Source organism: Stegodyphus dumicola, chromosome 6 (assembly GCF_044657685.1).
Source record: "Stegodyphus dumicola isolate Sdum_Otavi_A_Nest chromosome 6, ASM4465768v1".
In the NCBI taxonomy this organism is placed as follows: Eukaryota; Metazoa; Arthropoda; class Arachnida; order Araneae; family Eresidae; genus Stegodyphus; species Stegodyphus dumicola.
In genome coordinates, this window is record NC_140773.1 from 12,619,797 (window position 1) to 12,634,770 (window position 14,974).

At 32.4% G+C, this 14,974-nt stretch overlaps 1 protein-coding gene across 2 annotated transcripts in view; it reads left to right on the top strand.

The window, feature by feature from the left end:
• Positions 1 to 14,974, top strand: part of LOC118185924 (cotranscriptional regulator ARB2A homolog) — a 133,258-nt gene that overhangs the window by 95,006 nt on the left and 23,278 nt on the right. Inside the window, exon 11 of one of the 2 annotated variants that reach the window (XR_015041574.1) lies at positions 5,091 to 5,174. The exons of the other annotated variant lie outside the window; for it this stretch is intronic. The gene's annotated coding sequence lies outside the window, so the exon portion shown is untranslated. The remainder of the gene's footprint in view (positions 1 to 5,090; positions 5,175 to 14,974) is intronic. 2 annotated transcript variants of the gene reach the window in all.

Genomic DNA, 14,974 nt, shown 5'->3' on the forward strand with positions numbered 1-14,974 from the left:
CCCTTAACCTATTTTACTACGAAGCTTAGCAAGGGCCTGAGTATGGCCGAGCGTATAACAGCTTTGAGAGAGAGAGAGCGGCCAAAAAGGCAGACGCGCGTAGTTCAGAAACTCTGTTTCTCTCTCTGTCTCAGTAAGTAACTTCGTGGTTTAAATACCTCTCCTTCTCATTAAATATTCAGCAAATTCCAAAACTACGTTCTGGCCGGAAGTAGTAAGTTGAAGTTAAGAATTTGACAGGAAAGGAACTTAAAATTTAACTGTTAATAAAATTAACATAATCCTTACAGCTTGAAATTTTATGTGACAAGTACAGTCTTCTGCAAATTATTATGAATTTCTGAAAAACGGGTTGCTAAAGCATATATTGCTATGATTAAGAATGATTTATTATACGTTAACTATATTTAATTATATTTATATACAAAAAGACTTGTAATTAATTATATTTTGAGCAATATTATGACCTTTTGGTAATTAGTGACTCGCTTTGGCTTTTTAATAAAGGGTGGATTCTTTTGATCTCTCTTTTTATGAAGACTTGGTAACTCTCTGTTATAATGTCAAATTCTCTGGTCTCACGAATAGCCAAGTTCTTAAGATCATTAAATACTCGGAATTGAACCTGAGTTCCATCCCAGGCAAATGAGTTGGCCAGTAGAAATTCTTAACGAAGCCCATGCTCCGATAACCTAATCCATATTCTCTAGGTTATTTCAATTAGTTTATACATTTGTATTTCTTTGTAGGAAGTAAAGAAAGTCTTGTAATTACGAAAAATTTCAAGTGTCGTATTTCAACGAAAATATCTATTTGAACTTTTTTAATCTAAAAGGGCAATTTGCCCAGAAGGACTATTAATTTCGTTTTGACATCTCGGCTCACTTTTCAAATTGTTGCCACCAAATATTAGATCCCTGTATTATGTTTAAAGAAATTAAATAACGAAGAATCTGCCTAAAAGTATGTATGTATGTTTCTCGCATTTTAATAAAACAACGCTACCTAGAGCTATCAAATTGTGAATAACGTACGTTTCCATCCCAATATGGGCATCTGGAAGCCCAAATTGGGAATTTGTTTTATTATATATTTCATATTTTGTAAAACTTTAACGAATTTTTGATTAACAGAGTCGACGATTTCAAAGCAAGCAATGGCAACACTGTACGAGGGACCAAAAAAAAATTTTTTTTTTTTTTTTATCTCCATTCCGTGAAACTGTGTATCGGAAATTCTAAAGATATGCTCATTTTAAAATTATTTTGCGATATTGCTGTTGAACTGAATTTTATGGTTTAAGGCGAAGAACACATGATATTTAATAAGTAAAGGTAACACACAAAACGTAAGAAAAAAAAAAAAAAAAAAAAAAAAAAAACCTGATGTGTACACCACATGACTTCCTTGTATTGGAATATTAAATTATACGCATTTTTTCTTGCATTTCATTTAAACTTTTGAATTAAATCTACTTTGCCGACAGCGCATAAACCACAATAGAATAAATGCATTCTTTAAAATTCACTCTCGTATTTGTTTACCATAGCGATTCACTTAACAGTATTAATAATTATATAACAATTAACTTGTATAATAATTATATAACGGAAAGTATGTTAACTGTTATATAATCCAATAATTATGTAACAGTTAACTTATATATTTCGTTTATATTATAACTCATAATGCACAAAATTTATATCATTTAAAGAATAGAATTATCTAATCGTTGCCACATGTTCTATTCAAATACTATAATAAAGCTAGAATGATGTATAAAAGAAATTATGCAAACAAAACAAAAAGGTAACAGTTTTTCACAGACGATTGAGTATTTCTCATTCAATTAATTCAGTTCTCACTTCGCGAGAAGGCAAAAATACATAAAAACTGAAAATATCTGCATTAAAAATTACGAAGTAAATCTTAAACACTTATTTCCTCGAAAAAATTCCAGAAAGGATTAAGCATGATTTAATTCGCAATAATAAATGAAGGCGGTATCTTTGTTGTTGCGAATCTAAGTTTCTCTAGATTGGCAACAAATCCACTAGTCTCCTGTTTCAAACGTAAACATCAATGGCCGCCATTAAAAACAGACTTAGCGGCAATTAAACAACTTTAAAATTGCTGATAATTCTAAAAATATTGCACACAGATTTACTAAAGGCATAAAATCCTTAACCGGAAGATAAAAACAACATAATTCAATCATTTTTAAAGCAAAAAATATACAATTTCCAAACATATAAGAGTAAAGAAACTGAGATCACTGAGCCGGGTAATAGAGTGGATATATATATAAATATATTTATATACGTTTGGTGCTGCCGATTACAACCAAAATACGAGGTGCACATCTACCTGTTATAGCAGTCCTATATACAAAATTTCAACGTTCTGAGGCTACTCGTTTTTGAGTTATGCGAGATACGTACGTTCGTACATGAGCCACGAAAAATTCTCTTCAGAATTAATTTTAAAGCAGTTTTATAATTTTTTTGAAGGAAAAGAGTGTTTTATTCTGTCCTTACGTACGGATATCACGCAAAAACTTTGTTAAATTGCATTCGATAGCGGTCAAAATGGGTATTTTCGTTTAAATATGCTGCCTGAAACTTTTCACGATTACAATACTTCCTTTTTACTTCGTACAAGGAAGTAAAAAGCGCCCTTTTGGGCTTAATGTAAAATCTGAAAGCTTTCAGTTTTTTTTAAATGTTATGTATTGTTATATCATCTTAAAATTATTAATTACTTGCTATTTTTTCCGTGATATTTGTACGTGCGGGGAGAGAATAAAGGACTTTTTTTTTTTTTTTTTTTTTTTTTTTTTATCCTTTTTCAGAATTGAATTCAGAAGAAATATTTTCCATGACGTCTGTACGTTCGTATAACTCAAAAGCTGATAGCCGTAGAATGTTGAAATTTTCTATATGGGACTGACTGTTATAACATCTAAAGCAACCCCCCCCCCTTTTTTTTTTTTTTTTTTTGGCAATCCCGCCACACCAAACGTATGATCAATGGCAATGATTACTTGCTTTCAATTTAATTTCTTTTTACAATTGAAATTTTGTTATTCATGATTTAATTCAAGTCCCCGTTAAACATTTTTAACAATTTACATTCAAGTTACTTTAAAACAATTTTTGGAATTAAACGTACTAACTATGGATTCACTCTTTTTAGATAATTCTACTAAAATTAATCTTAGGAGATAATATAATCAATATTTCTTTAGTAAATAAATTATTATCTTACTTTGCAGCTATTGCGCAAGTAGTAGAATAACTTGATTTCGCAATAAGTGAATTTAAGATGATACAACATTTGATATATACACATATATATAGTATGTACACTGCTCAAAAAAAAAAATGGGACAGTCCTATATCTCCCGATCTACTGAGCCGATTAACAAAATTCAAATTGCGTTCTTCATGTCTCGAAAGCGCGACTGAGGATATATATTAGATTTATATATAGCACTATTCTAACATAGGTATTTTGACACAAAATCGGACTTTTTCTGAAATAACATACCAATTTTTTTACATATTTCGATTCTACGACTCAAATTACGCCTAAATATGAAATTTTGTAAAATTTGGAGCAAAATTTACGGAGAAATTCGCAAATTTATGTTGGCACTTTTTTGTCAGTTTGCGCCAAGAATACTTCACTTGGCGAACTTCTTAATATATGGCAACCTAGTTTCCTTAGGAAAAAAAGTCACCATCGTTCCTTTTTTCCAAATAATATTCTTTATATTATATTTTTAATTATAACTTATTATTTTAAGTAATTTTTTCTTTTTCGAATTTCATTTTAATTGTTTAAGTTGCACTTTTTTTTTTTTTTTTTTTTTTTTTTTGAATAACTGTTTTAAAATTTCTTTTTACCTATTCGAACTGCGTAAATAAAAGTGCAGCGTTTATTTTTTTTTTTCAAATAGTTTTCTTTATATATATTTTTCGTCATAGCTATTATTTTAGGTCATTTTTAAATTTTTATACTTTTATTTTAATTGTTTGTGTTGCATTGTCTCTTCAGATAATTGTTTCAAAATTTTCTATTTATTCCTTCGAACTGAGCATTTTAAATATATTTATTAATATCAATTTTCCAGAATTTGATTTTATTTATTTGAACTGCGTTTTTTTCGGAAGAATACTTTGTAACCCAGACTACGATGCGTTTGAAAACTGCATACTATATTAAAAGAGAAAATACAGTAAAGCACAGTTTTACACGCCTTTCAATGTTCCGTTCAGAAAAAATATATATAAATAAAAGAGATGTATAACCGATATTTTAAGTTAGGATGATTTGCATACACTGCTTTAAACAGTTTTATCATTGTGCCCATTGCTTTACACAATTTTATCCTACATTTGGTTTCTTAAAATGTTATTAATATTTGAGTCAAGCCCACCAGCGGCCGAGCGGTAAAGTCGCTGAACACTGATAGTTCGGTCCGAGGTTCGAATCCCGCGAACGGGCTGGCTGCATGGGCGTTTTCGTGGTTTTCCCCATGTGTAACGTGTATACGAGCCAGTTTCCCTTAGAAAGTCCTCCACGAAGCCATTCCTCCCTTTAGGCAGATAGCCCTCGTGTGCTATGCCATAATTAAATAATCCAATCAAATCCTTAATTAAATATAATTGATTTGTAAATTCTACTAGAACTGACGGTAAGAACTGAAGTGGAAATAAGTAATATGGTTTGCAATCTTGATTAATATAAAATTAAAAATATTTGCATAGAAAAATGCTTGCATTCAGATAGAAAGTTTTTTGAAATATTTGCAATTACTTTATAAGAAGGATTTATTAATAACCGTAATAATTACTTATTATATTACTGATGATTAGGATTCAGTTCTTGACAATTACATTTTAAATTAGAATTTTAAGGATATAATGAAAAGACGCTACGCACAAAAATACATTTTAGGATAAAAAATGAGTTGATTTTTTATGTTTTAAAACTTCTTAAATTCATTTAGTAAACATCGTATCCTCGTTGTTTATTGAATCCAGAATGTTGGTGTCGTTTATATAATTATTCTTACTTGTCCACAGAATCTGCTGACTTATCCAACCATTAAGTAGCTGCAGATCATTTCTACATAACCATTGAACTTCCATGAATTCAGTCTCTAGAGGGTTGTATGTTTATATCATAATTTGACTTTCATAAAAAATGATTATTCTAAATATTATGTTTCTATAAAAATATATTGTGCTTTAAAAATATGGATAATAGTATCAGCCGCTCTTTCAGACACTTCAAAATCAACAGTTTGTTTAGAAATAAATTATGCAGTTAATGTCATAAAATTCAAATAAATATCAAACGAAAATTCTCAGTTTTAGACAATTCGATTTAAACGAAGTAAAGTAGCAGACGATAAAACGCCGAAGGTAAAAATTTACTCTTAAATTTTTAAAAAAAAAGAAAAGATACGAGAGAAATTAAAAAAAAAAATAGTTAAAAATTTGAATAATATCATCTATAATTAAAAAAAAAATAGTTAAAAATTTGAATAATATCATCTATAATTTAAAAAAATAGCCTTTCATATAGTATTAATAAATATTTATTACGTATCATTGAGGGAAAAAATGTCATATAATTAATTCTCCGTAAAATTTTACTTGAAGTTTAAGGTTAAAAATAGCTGTGGCAATTCAGTGTAACAAAAATCCATAGACCACATTTGGCGTTATTATCGCTCAAAAAAAAAGGTGCCAAATTTCAAAACGCGAAATTATGTAAATTCGTGTGTATCTTAGAAAATTTTGAATAAAAAAGTCTAATTTTTTGCAGATATGCTTAAAAATACACCTACTTTAAGATGATGGTAAAAATTTTATAGGTTATAATTCAAATTTTTTTTCGAAAAATCTATAGAAATTATTTAAAAATAGAAATTAAAAAAATAAAACGCAAAAAATGGGTAAATTTTATTTGGAATGAACCAAAATTTCGAAATGTGAGAGAAAAAATCAAAAAAGTTTAATAAAGAAAGAGATATTAATAAATATTTGCCAAATTCAATTAACATTGAGGAGCTAAAATTTTGAGAGCTAATATTTTAAAAACTATTCGTACGATTTTTACAAAACTTGGTATTCTGGCATAATTTGAGTCGTAGAATCGAAATATGTAAAAAGATTGGTATGTTATTTCAGAAAAAGTCCGATTTTGTGTCAAAATACCTATGTTAGAATAGTACTATATATAAATCTAATATATATCCTAAGTCGCGCTATCGAGACATGAAACACGTAGTTTGAATTTTGTCAATTGGCCCAGTAGAACGGGAGATATAGCACTGTCCCATTTTTTTTTTTTTTTTTTTTTTTTGAGCAGTGTACATACATATATGCACACAAACACACACACATATATATATGTACATACATACCGACTCTATGAGCTCGGGTTTCTTTTTTTTTCTTCTTATTTGTTGGTACATTGTGCATTGTGACTGAATTATTTTGGTCTTATTTACTAGTTTAGATTTGTGCGACTTTAGTTAATATGCATGCAGTAGTATCAGTAATTTAAAACTGGCACGAGGCTTAACGTGGCTCTTATTTGTTTACATATGAAACTCTTAGTAGTATAATTAAGTCAGTCGGTGCACCACTTTCAATGTCTTGAAAAGAGAGTTCAATGTCTTCAAAGTGACCAGTGATACTACATGTTAGCTTTTAATTTTTGTGCGCCGAAAATTATTTCTTTCTGCCCGTAGGCCGAATTGCTTTGTTTTCCTGTAGAACTGTAGAAATTCTAATTTTAATTGGAAAAATTGTTTTTAACTGTATTCGGGTTTTTTTTTTTTTTTTTTTTTTTTTTTGTATTTTAGTGATGAAGATATTTTGAGTTTTTATGTTATTTTTGCCTTGCCGCCATAGGAAAACTGAATTGATTGAACAAGAAATATATCTCTAATGAAGTTCGAGGAAATAAGTTTAAATAAAGAGCACCCACAATGTGTATAATTTAATAGGCCGTTCAAGGAAGTCGTGATGTCCACATCAAATTTTTGTTTTTGCAAATATTCTATATTTCTTTAGTGGGGTTCATACCAGGACTATTTCCTTTGCTGTTGATCCTATTGGATGCAAGATGATTGAAGCATAGTAAAATTTTATGTTATATTCACGGTATGACGGTAGGAAAAAAGGTCACGTGACTCCCATGGAAGAAAAACTTCATTGCTCCAACAATGTCTTATGAACTTTATTTTAAATAATTTTCGCTTTTTTAATGTTTTGTGGTGATTAATGATTACTTAGTATGTTTTATGTGCAAGTCTTAGGAAATATGGATATTATATATGAAATTGAAATCGGAAGAAATATTATTGGGAAACAGATATATATATATGTTTCCGATTTTTACTGAACTATTAGAAAATTAATTGTTTGAAATTTTCCGTACTTCCGAGATTTTTCCCCCGTCTTAATTTCCGCCTGTATAATAGCTTTTTCTGCAATAGTTTTTATGTTGCTAAAAAGCTGCACATACAGGAGCATTCGAAAACTTTTGCATTGCAGTTTAATGCAGCGTAATATGCTGTGTTAAAACTTATCATTTGTGAATTATCTATATGCGCTGTTAATTAAAATTTCGTGCTTTTTATAATGGTATTTAAATTTGTTCTTTAAAAATGTTTTGCTGGTAGTTTGTTTTAAGCTGAACATTAAGCTGTTAAAAATAAATTATACACTCAATCATATTAAGCCCGAAATACAATTCTTCCAATTATATAGATTATTGTAATGTATAGTGGTACTCATACCATTTGTGAAGAAAACCCTTTCCCCTCCCACAATCCAATGAAAGGAGTGGAACTTCTCTTGCTTTGGGTCTGCCTTGACGGTATATCATCATTCGGATCTTGATTCCGTTTCTTTTTACCATTTTTATGAGAATTCTTTTGGAAAACATAAATTATTACAACTGGTAATGATATTTTAATAATGCAACGAAAATAATATGTATTAAAGCATAATAAAGAGAAAATATAGTAAGCTAATGAAAATAACTGACTTTAGCAATTTGTTACACAATTAGAAATTTTCAAATGCAGACGATAATTTTTGTGATATATTTTCAGTTAAATCATTTTTTTTTTCTTTTTTAATTCTGAAAGCTTTCAAATTTTATATTACGCCCAAAGGGGCGTTTTTTTTAACGTTTTGTATGTTTACCTTTACTTATTAAATATCATGTTCTTCTCACTTAAACCATAAAATTCAATTCAACAGCAATATCACAAAATATTTAACAGAGCATATCTTTAAAATTTCTGATACACAGTCTCGCGCGCAGGACATAATTTTCTCCACCCGTACAGTGTTGCCATTGCTCGCTTTGAATTCGTTGAGTTTATTAATCGAAAATTCTTTAATATTCGACAAAATATGAAATAGCTAATAAAACAAGTTCCAAATTTGTGCTTCCAGATGCCCATATTCGAATGGAGGACTACGTTATTCAGAATTTGATGGCTCTAGGTACCGTTGTTTTTTCACTGTGTGAGAAACCTACATACGTTCATGCAGATTCTTCATTATTTAGTTTTTTAAATATAATGTAAAGCTGTAATATTTGGTGGCAACAATTTGAAAAGTGAACCGACACAAAATGCCAAAACTAAATTAATAGGCCTTCTGGGCTAATTGTCTCTTTGGGCTAACAGGGCACAATGCAGTACACTAAGCCAAATGGATAACTTTTAATAATATTGTAAATGGTATGGTGAAAATAATATATGCGACTATACGTAGTTTAATTCACAGCGTAGATTAATTCATAAAGAAAAATGAATAAGCCATCGAATCGCAGCAGAGAAAGAATCGATGAATCATCGATTCCCGTTACTACTGTTTTTCTTCGGACGTTAGCTATTTCTGTAGCCTAGCCTGGTTTATTTTTCGCGTCGTTATTAATATTGTATTAGCCAATCTTTGCCCATGTTACCTAATTCAACCAAATTTTCAGTTCTGTCAATTGCTGCCTTTCCATATAACTAAGGAATAGTAATTTATCTTTCAGATTATAGCAATGTTCACACACTGGCCAACGAATTAGAAACCCAAGATCAATATTTTATTGGATCACCTTTTGCACCGGTAACTGCTCTGATTCGTTTGGGCTTCGAGCTTAAGTTTTTCTGGAGTGCATTTACGTCCAGAGAATACTACGCATTGGCTATATAGCTTTTTAGAATTATGTAGAAGAGGAGAGTGATGTGGGATGCATCTTTCCACCATATCCCACATATTTTCTATGAGGTTTTGATCCGGGCTATGTGGTGGCCAGGGAAGGTGTTGGAAGTGAGACTGATGTTCATGAGCGAAGCAATTTTCAACACTTCTGGCACGATGTATAGTTCCATTATCGTCGATGAAGTATCCGGTCGCCATATCAGGGTAAAAATGCAACACTGCAGGGTGCACTTGATCTGCCATTATATTTAGGTATCTATGTCATGGGTGTTTGTTTACCCTCGAGGAACACCAAGGCACCACGTCCATGTCAGCAGAACATGCCCCATGTCATGATATTCACCAGACCCTTGCACATTGCGAGTAAGGCAAGATGGTTTCATGGCTTCATGGGGTTCTCGCCAAATTCGACGTCTTCCATAAATCCAAAATGAGGTGTAGCGTGATTCATCTGACCACATTGTCCATTTCCAGTCCTCATATGTCCAATGTCTTCTTTCCCAACATCACTGCAAACGAATTCTTGCATGTCGGGCCGAAATGAGTGGTTTTTCTCTCAGGCAGCCAACTATACATTTCTATCCTCTGCAATTCTCTGCGCATGGTTCGAGCTGAAACCGCTGAGGAAGAGCCTTGGTTGACGATCTGTGTCATTTGAAGCACAGTAGAGTCCCTGTTTTGCCGTACAATTCGTCGAAGACGATGGGGGAGGAACTCTAGGAAACTACAGGAAACTCTAGGAAAACTGTGTTAGAAACGCAGTTGCGTCTGCTGGAGAAGGAATGTGGGTTCTGATTCCAACTTTTGAAAAACCTTTGATATGGCTGCTTTTGAGAACCCAGTGAGATTTGCTCTCTTCGAAATCGAAGCCCCTGATAAACGGACACCAACAAAAAGGCCCTTTTTGAAATGGTGAAAGATCTGTCGTTTTTCCCATTTTACTTCATTCATCGTGAAAAGCTCTCTTACATCTTACTGGTACTAGCATTCTAACCACGTGTAACCCACGTCATAAAAAATAAAAAAAATATTGCATACTTCCTCCCTCGCACGCATTCAAGTGAAGATCTCAAATGTTTCTAATTCATTGGCCAGTATGTGTATTATTGATAACAAACTCGGCAGTTTCGTGATTGGAATACTTCGTCAGTAATTCTTTCAACAAGCATGGATGTAAAGTTCTGTTTGTTGAATTGTTTCCTCGTGCTATTTAGAAGTTATATACTATTTTTAAAACGTTTATAAAAGTAATTCCTTCCCAGAGGGGACTACTACCTGTGTCTGTTGCTTATATTAATCCTAAAACATAGTCTTTTTAGAAGTCAAACAACAAAAATCAGCGTTATATTTTCAAATTTTCACAGGACTAGAATGGAAGAGAAACACGCCGATGTAACAATCAGAATCTCAATAATAACCTTGTATTTAGCGTAAGTATATTAAAACACTCAATCGATTTCGAGGGCAGCTGAAGGTCCCTCCTCATCAGGAGAACGAAATTCCTAGAAAGGGAAAAAAGAAGAAAAATAAAGCATCGGCAAAGGAGTCTCAGAAACACGTGGTCCTTATCAGCACTGTACGTGGTCGTAACCGGATTTTGAATCAGACTTATACTAGTCGCCTACTTTTACTCAGCCAGGCTATCTGATCAAACATATGACACATAGACTAAAACGGAAGAAAATCAGCGGAGTCAAAAAATAGGGAGCGAGGGGCAACTGCACTTTCACGCACCGAGTCTTCGAATGAACTTCTTGCGTTTTAGTATATGTGTCATATACCTAATAGCTCTACAAAACAACTAAAAAAACTGAACTGAGTTGTTTCTCTCCGGCTTTTATAACTTTTTAAATCGGTCACGCAAGCAAAAAGAGAATTACAGTTACAGCTAACGCAGTAGTCATTTATTCAGTTTAAATATAAATTAGGAGATATCTATTTATTAAATGTGCGTGCTGCTGAGTTTTACTTTTCCGGCAGAGCTTTCTCTTAAAATATGTCTCGTGCTCCATTGCACAGGAATATAAAACAATTTTAATTATAATTCTACTAAAAATAGCTAATTAAATACAAAATCCTTAACAATATATTAAGATGTGTACAAAAATATTAAAACGGTTTATGCAAAAATGAAGCGGTGATTCTTTTACGTATATAAAATTAGTGCATTATATTAAATGTCTAATGCTAACCGGTATCGAATATAAACATTTGTTTGCTGGTCCAAGGTTGGACCATCGAATGTATATTTATGCAAACCTCAATTCAACTCCATATCAGCTAAATAAATGGGCGGCTGAATTGTAACAGAAGGAAAAACATTTCGTTAGTTTCAGACGGATTTCTTACTGCTGGATGCCGGATGACGTCATTAGGGCGGAGCGAAAGCTTTCACTCCACTAATCACGTTACTCTTTCGGCGACTAATGCGAGGTCAGGGGAGGTCACATTTTTCGATCTGAAACCGCCTTTCAGATGATGTGCGATGCTCTCCGCTTTGACTTTTCGAAAAACAGCAATCTGTGTGATTAGATCCATGTAAGAACCAGTGAAAAAGTGTGTGTAAAAAGGGTTTCAAGGTTTTCTTGAAACAATGAAAATGTACATATTGAGCAAAACATTCTTCACAGTAGGAGTAACAAAATGCTGTAATACGTAAAAGGTTCTGTAATTCTCAGAGATATAAACATCTGGATTCATTATGTGCAATGTAGATGTGTCTTCGATTATGTCTGTGTTCAAATTTCCATAGTGTTTGTCAAAACGACAGAAATGTTCTTTTCTAATAATCATAAACTTTCGAATTGTATATCTATGTATATGTTACCGTGAAAGACAGAAATTGGAGAATGTCGACTTTCACCGAAGAATGTCAACATTCACCAAATACGTCGGTGAAAGATCGAATATTTCACTACATTCTTGTATATTCGGACCCTCACCGGTGTATGTCGACAATCACAGATATGCTCTGGTGAAAGTCGAAAAGAGAGGTCATAAAGTGTCATAATAGTTTAAGTTGTTGCAATAAATAAGATTTGAATCATCTAATTTAGTAAGTTTTTTATTACTGTTATTTTATTTTCTCATTTAGAACGTACTGTATAATTAAGTAAGTTTTTAACTTCTACTATTTTCCTTTCTCATTTTGAATGTATTGTGTGTTTTAGGTTCTTATGTTCTTAAGTTCTTATTTCAAGACTCAAGTGCGTTTATTCGCGACTGAATTACGGAGAAGAAAATATAATATTGTTATATGTTCAACATTCACCATTAGTACATGGTGAATGTCGACATTGACCGGTGTAAGTCAGAAATAAGAGTATTTGGAAAATATTTCGGACATACACCAAGAGACTATGTGAATGTTGACATTCACCTGTGAGAGTCGACATTCTCCAGATTTCGGTGTTTCACCGTAACATATATATATAAAGAAGAATGTCTGTGTGTTTGTTCGCGATTAACTTAGTTACTACTGCGGCTATCGTAACCAAACTTTCAACAATTCTTTTCTGGGGCCTGGGAAAGGTCGACGTCCCTTTTTTTCCAAAAATAAATAAATAAATGGCTAAAATCAGAGATATTAATTGAAAATTCTGAAAACGCTAATTTCCGCCCTCTGTTTTCTTAGTGTCAACTCTCTCGCACGCTGGAGATAAAAATCTGCTTTACTTCGAGAAGTGTTGCCAGTGCTCGCTTTCAAATTGTAGAGAGTGTTAATAAAAAAATTTCTAAGTTCTACAGTGAAATAGAAATACCATTGCCAAGCATTAAATACATTATTCCCGACTCCAAAAATTCGTGGGAAGCCGTTTCGACTGCTTCCATCTTCGTACGACTTTAATCGGCCGAGATATTAATTAAAATCTCTGAAAGATTTAATTTTCGCACTCATTTTTCCGGATGGCAACAGTCTTGCGCATTGGAGATAAAAATGCTTTATTTCGAAAAGTGTTGCCACTGCTCGCTTTCAAATCGTAGAGTTTGTTAATCAAAAATTTGTAAGTTTCACAAAATCTCTCTCTATATATAAAGAAGAATGCCTGTTTGTGTGTTTGTTCGCATAATTGATTTGTGATCAATTATGATCAATTTTTTGCCGCATTGAATCGACTAAAATTGAATATAGGTGAAATATTGGTTGGAACTTAAGCTTTTACGTCCATTTGATTAGAAAGACCATTAAAAACTTCGTGCCATTGTTGCTGATATATAGAGATAATCGCATCGTGCAATTCTTGCGAAACTTTTCAGTGCGAAGTTAGGATTGGATTGGATTGGATTATTCAGTTATGGCATAGCACATGAGTGCTAACTGCCTAAAGGGAGGGATGCCTTCGTGGAGGACTTTCGAAGGGAAACTGGTTCGTATACACGTTACACATGGGGAAAACCACGAAAACGCCCATGCAGCCAGCCCGTTCGCGGGATTCGAACCTCGGACCGAACTACCAGTGTTCAGCTCTTTACCGCTCGGCCGCTGGTGGGCCATTGCGAAGTTAGATATCCTATATAAGCAAAATTATGTATGCAAATACTAGAAGTTTTAGCATTTTTATTGCAGTCTATGTGAAAAAGATGGTCTGTAATAGCAACCAATGCACAGTTTTATTCAAAGTGAACTTTCCTAATTTGCATTCCTACACATTTAATGTGTTTAACTTCACATTAATAAATGTTCACTCTTAAATGTAATGCCTGCGCAAGAAATAGTCTCCAAACAGAATAAACTGATCTTATTGTCAACGAATATATTTTATTTATTCATATATAACTTTTAATGTTAGGAATAGGTATATAATCAGATCATTCACAATATATGTTTTGAATCTTACGGTTTAAAAATCAAAGGAATGCAAGCATAGTGATAAGAAAATACTAGATTCATTGTAACACTTCCAGTTATTGCAGTTATTCTGAGCTCAATTAAAAAAAATTATACACTTTGAATTCTCTTAATTCACAGGCGTTAGTAAATGCATAATAGTCAAGGCTATAATTTTCTGGATCTAAACAGCCGTAATATGTCAGGAACATTAATCCGAACGTCCTGTGCGTGGTACGTTTTGCGAAAGTGAAATCTTGACCGTTAAATAAACTTATAATTCACTGCGAGATTTTTTACTAAAATTATACCAGCATTTATACTCCATACATATGCAAAATAAAACGTAAACAACAATATGCGCTTATATGCACAGTTTCAAAGATTCAGTGTCACAACAGCGATAGAAGCTCATTGCTGCATTTTTCCTCCCCCAGTGGCGATACTGATGTGCACTTGTGAATTATGCTCCCGGTGCAGCTTCACGGTTTGGCACCGGCTTTGAGTACACACGAACTCATTTACACTCTGGCGGGAAATTGGAAAGAGAAGAGAAGTGAGAGTACAGATTCAAAACATGAAATAACTAGTTATTTAAATTTAAAGAAATCTCACAGATCTGTGCGGTAGAACTAACTCATTGATCCATTAGAAAATTTAAACTTTATTTTCCTCCTCTCTTTCCTATATACTAACCACCTTGCTACTTGCATTTGTTTTATATGATGAGAAATTTTAAAATTTCTTCGTTATAAAACTTTTTTGGAAATTGTTATTCCCTCCTCTTGAAGATGAAGAATTCAAAAATCGACTGAAGTTTCATCTCGGCCATTATTTTTAAGGCACATAAAGGACGATGTGAAATTCCTTTATTCCTGCTTTGATTTCCCCT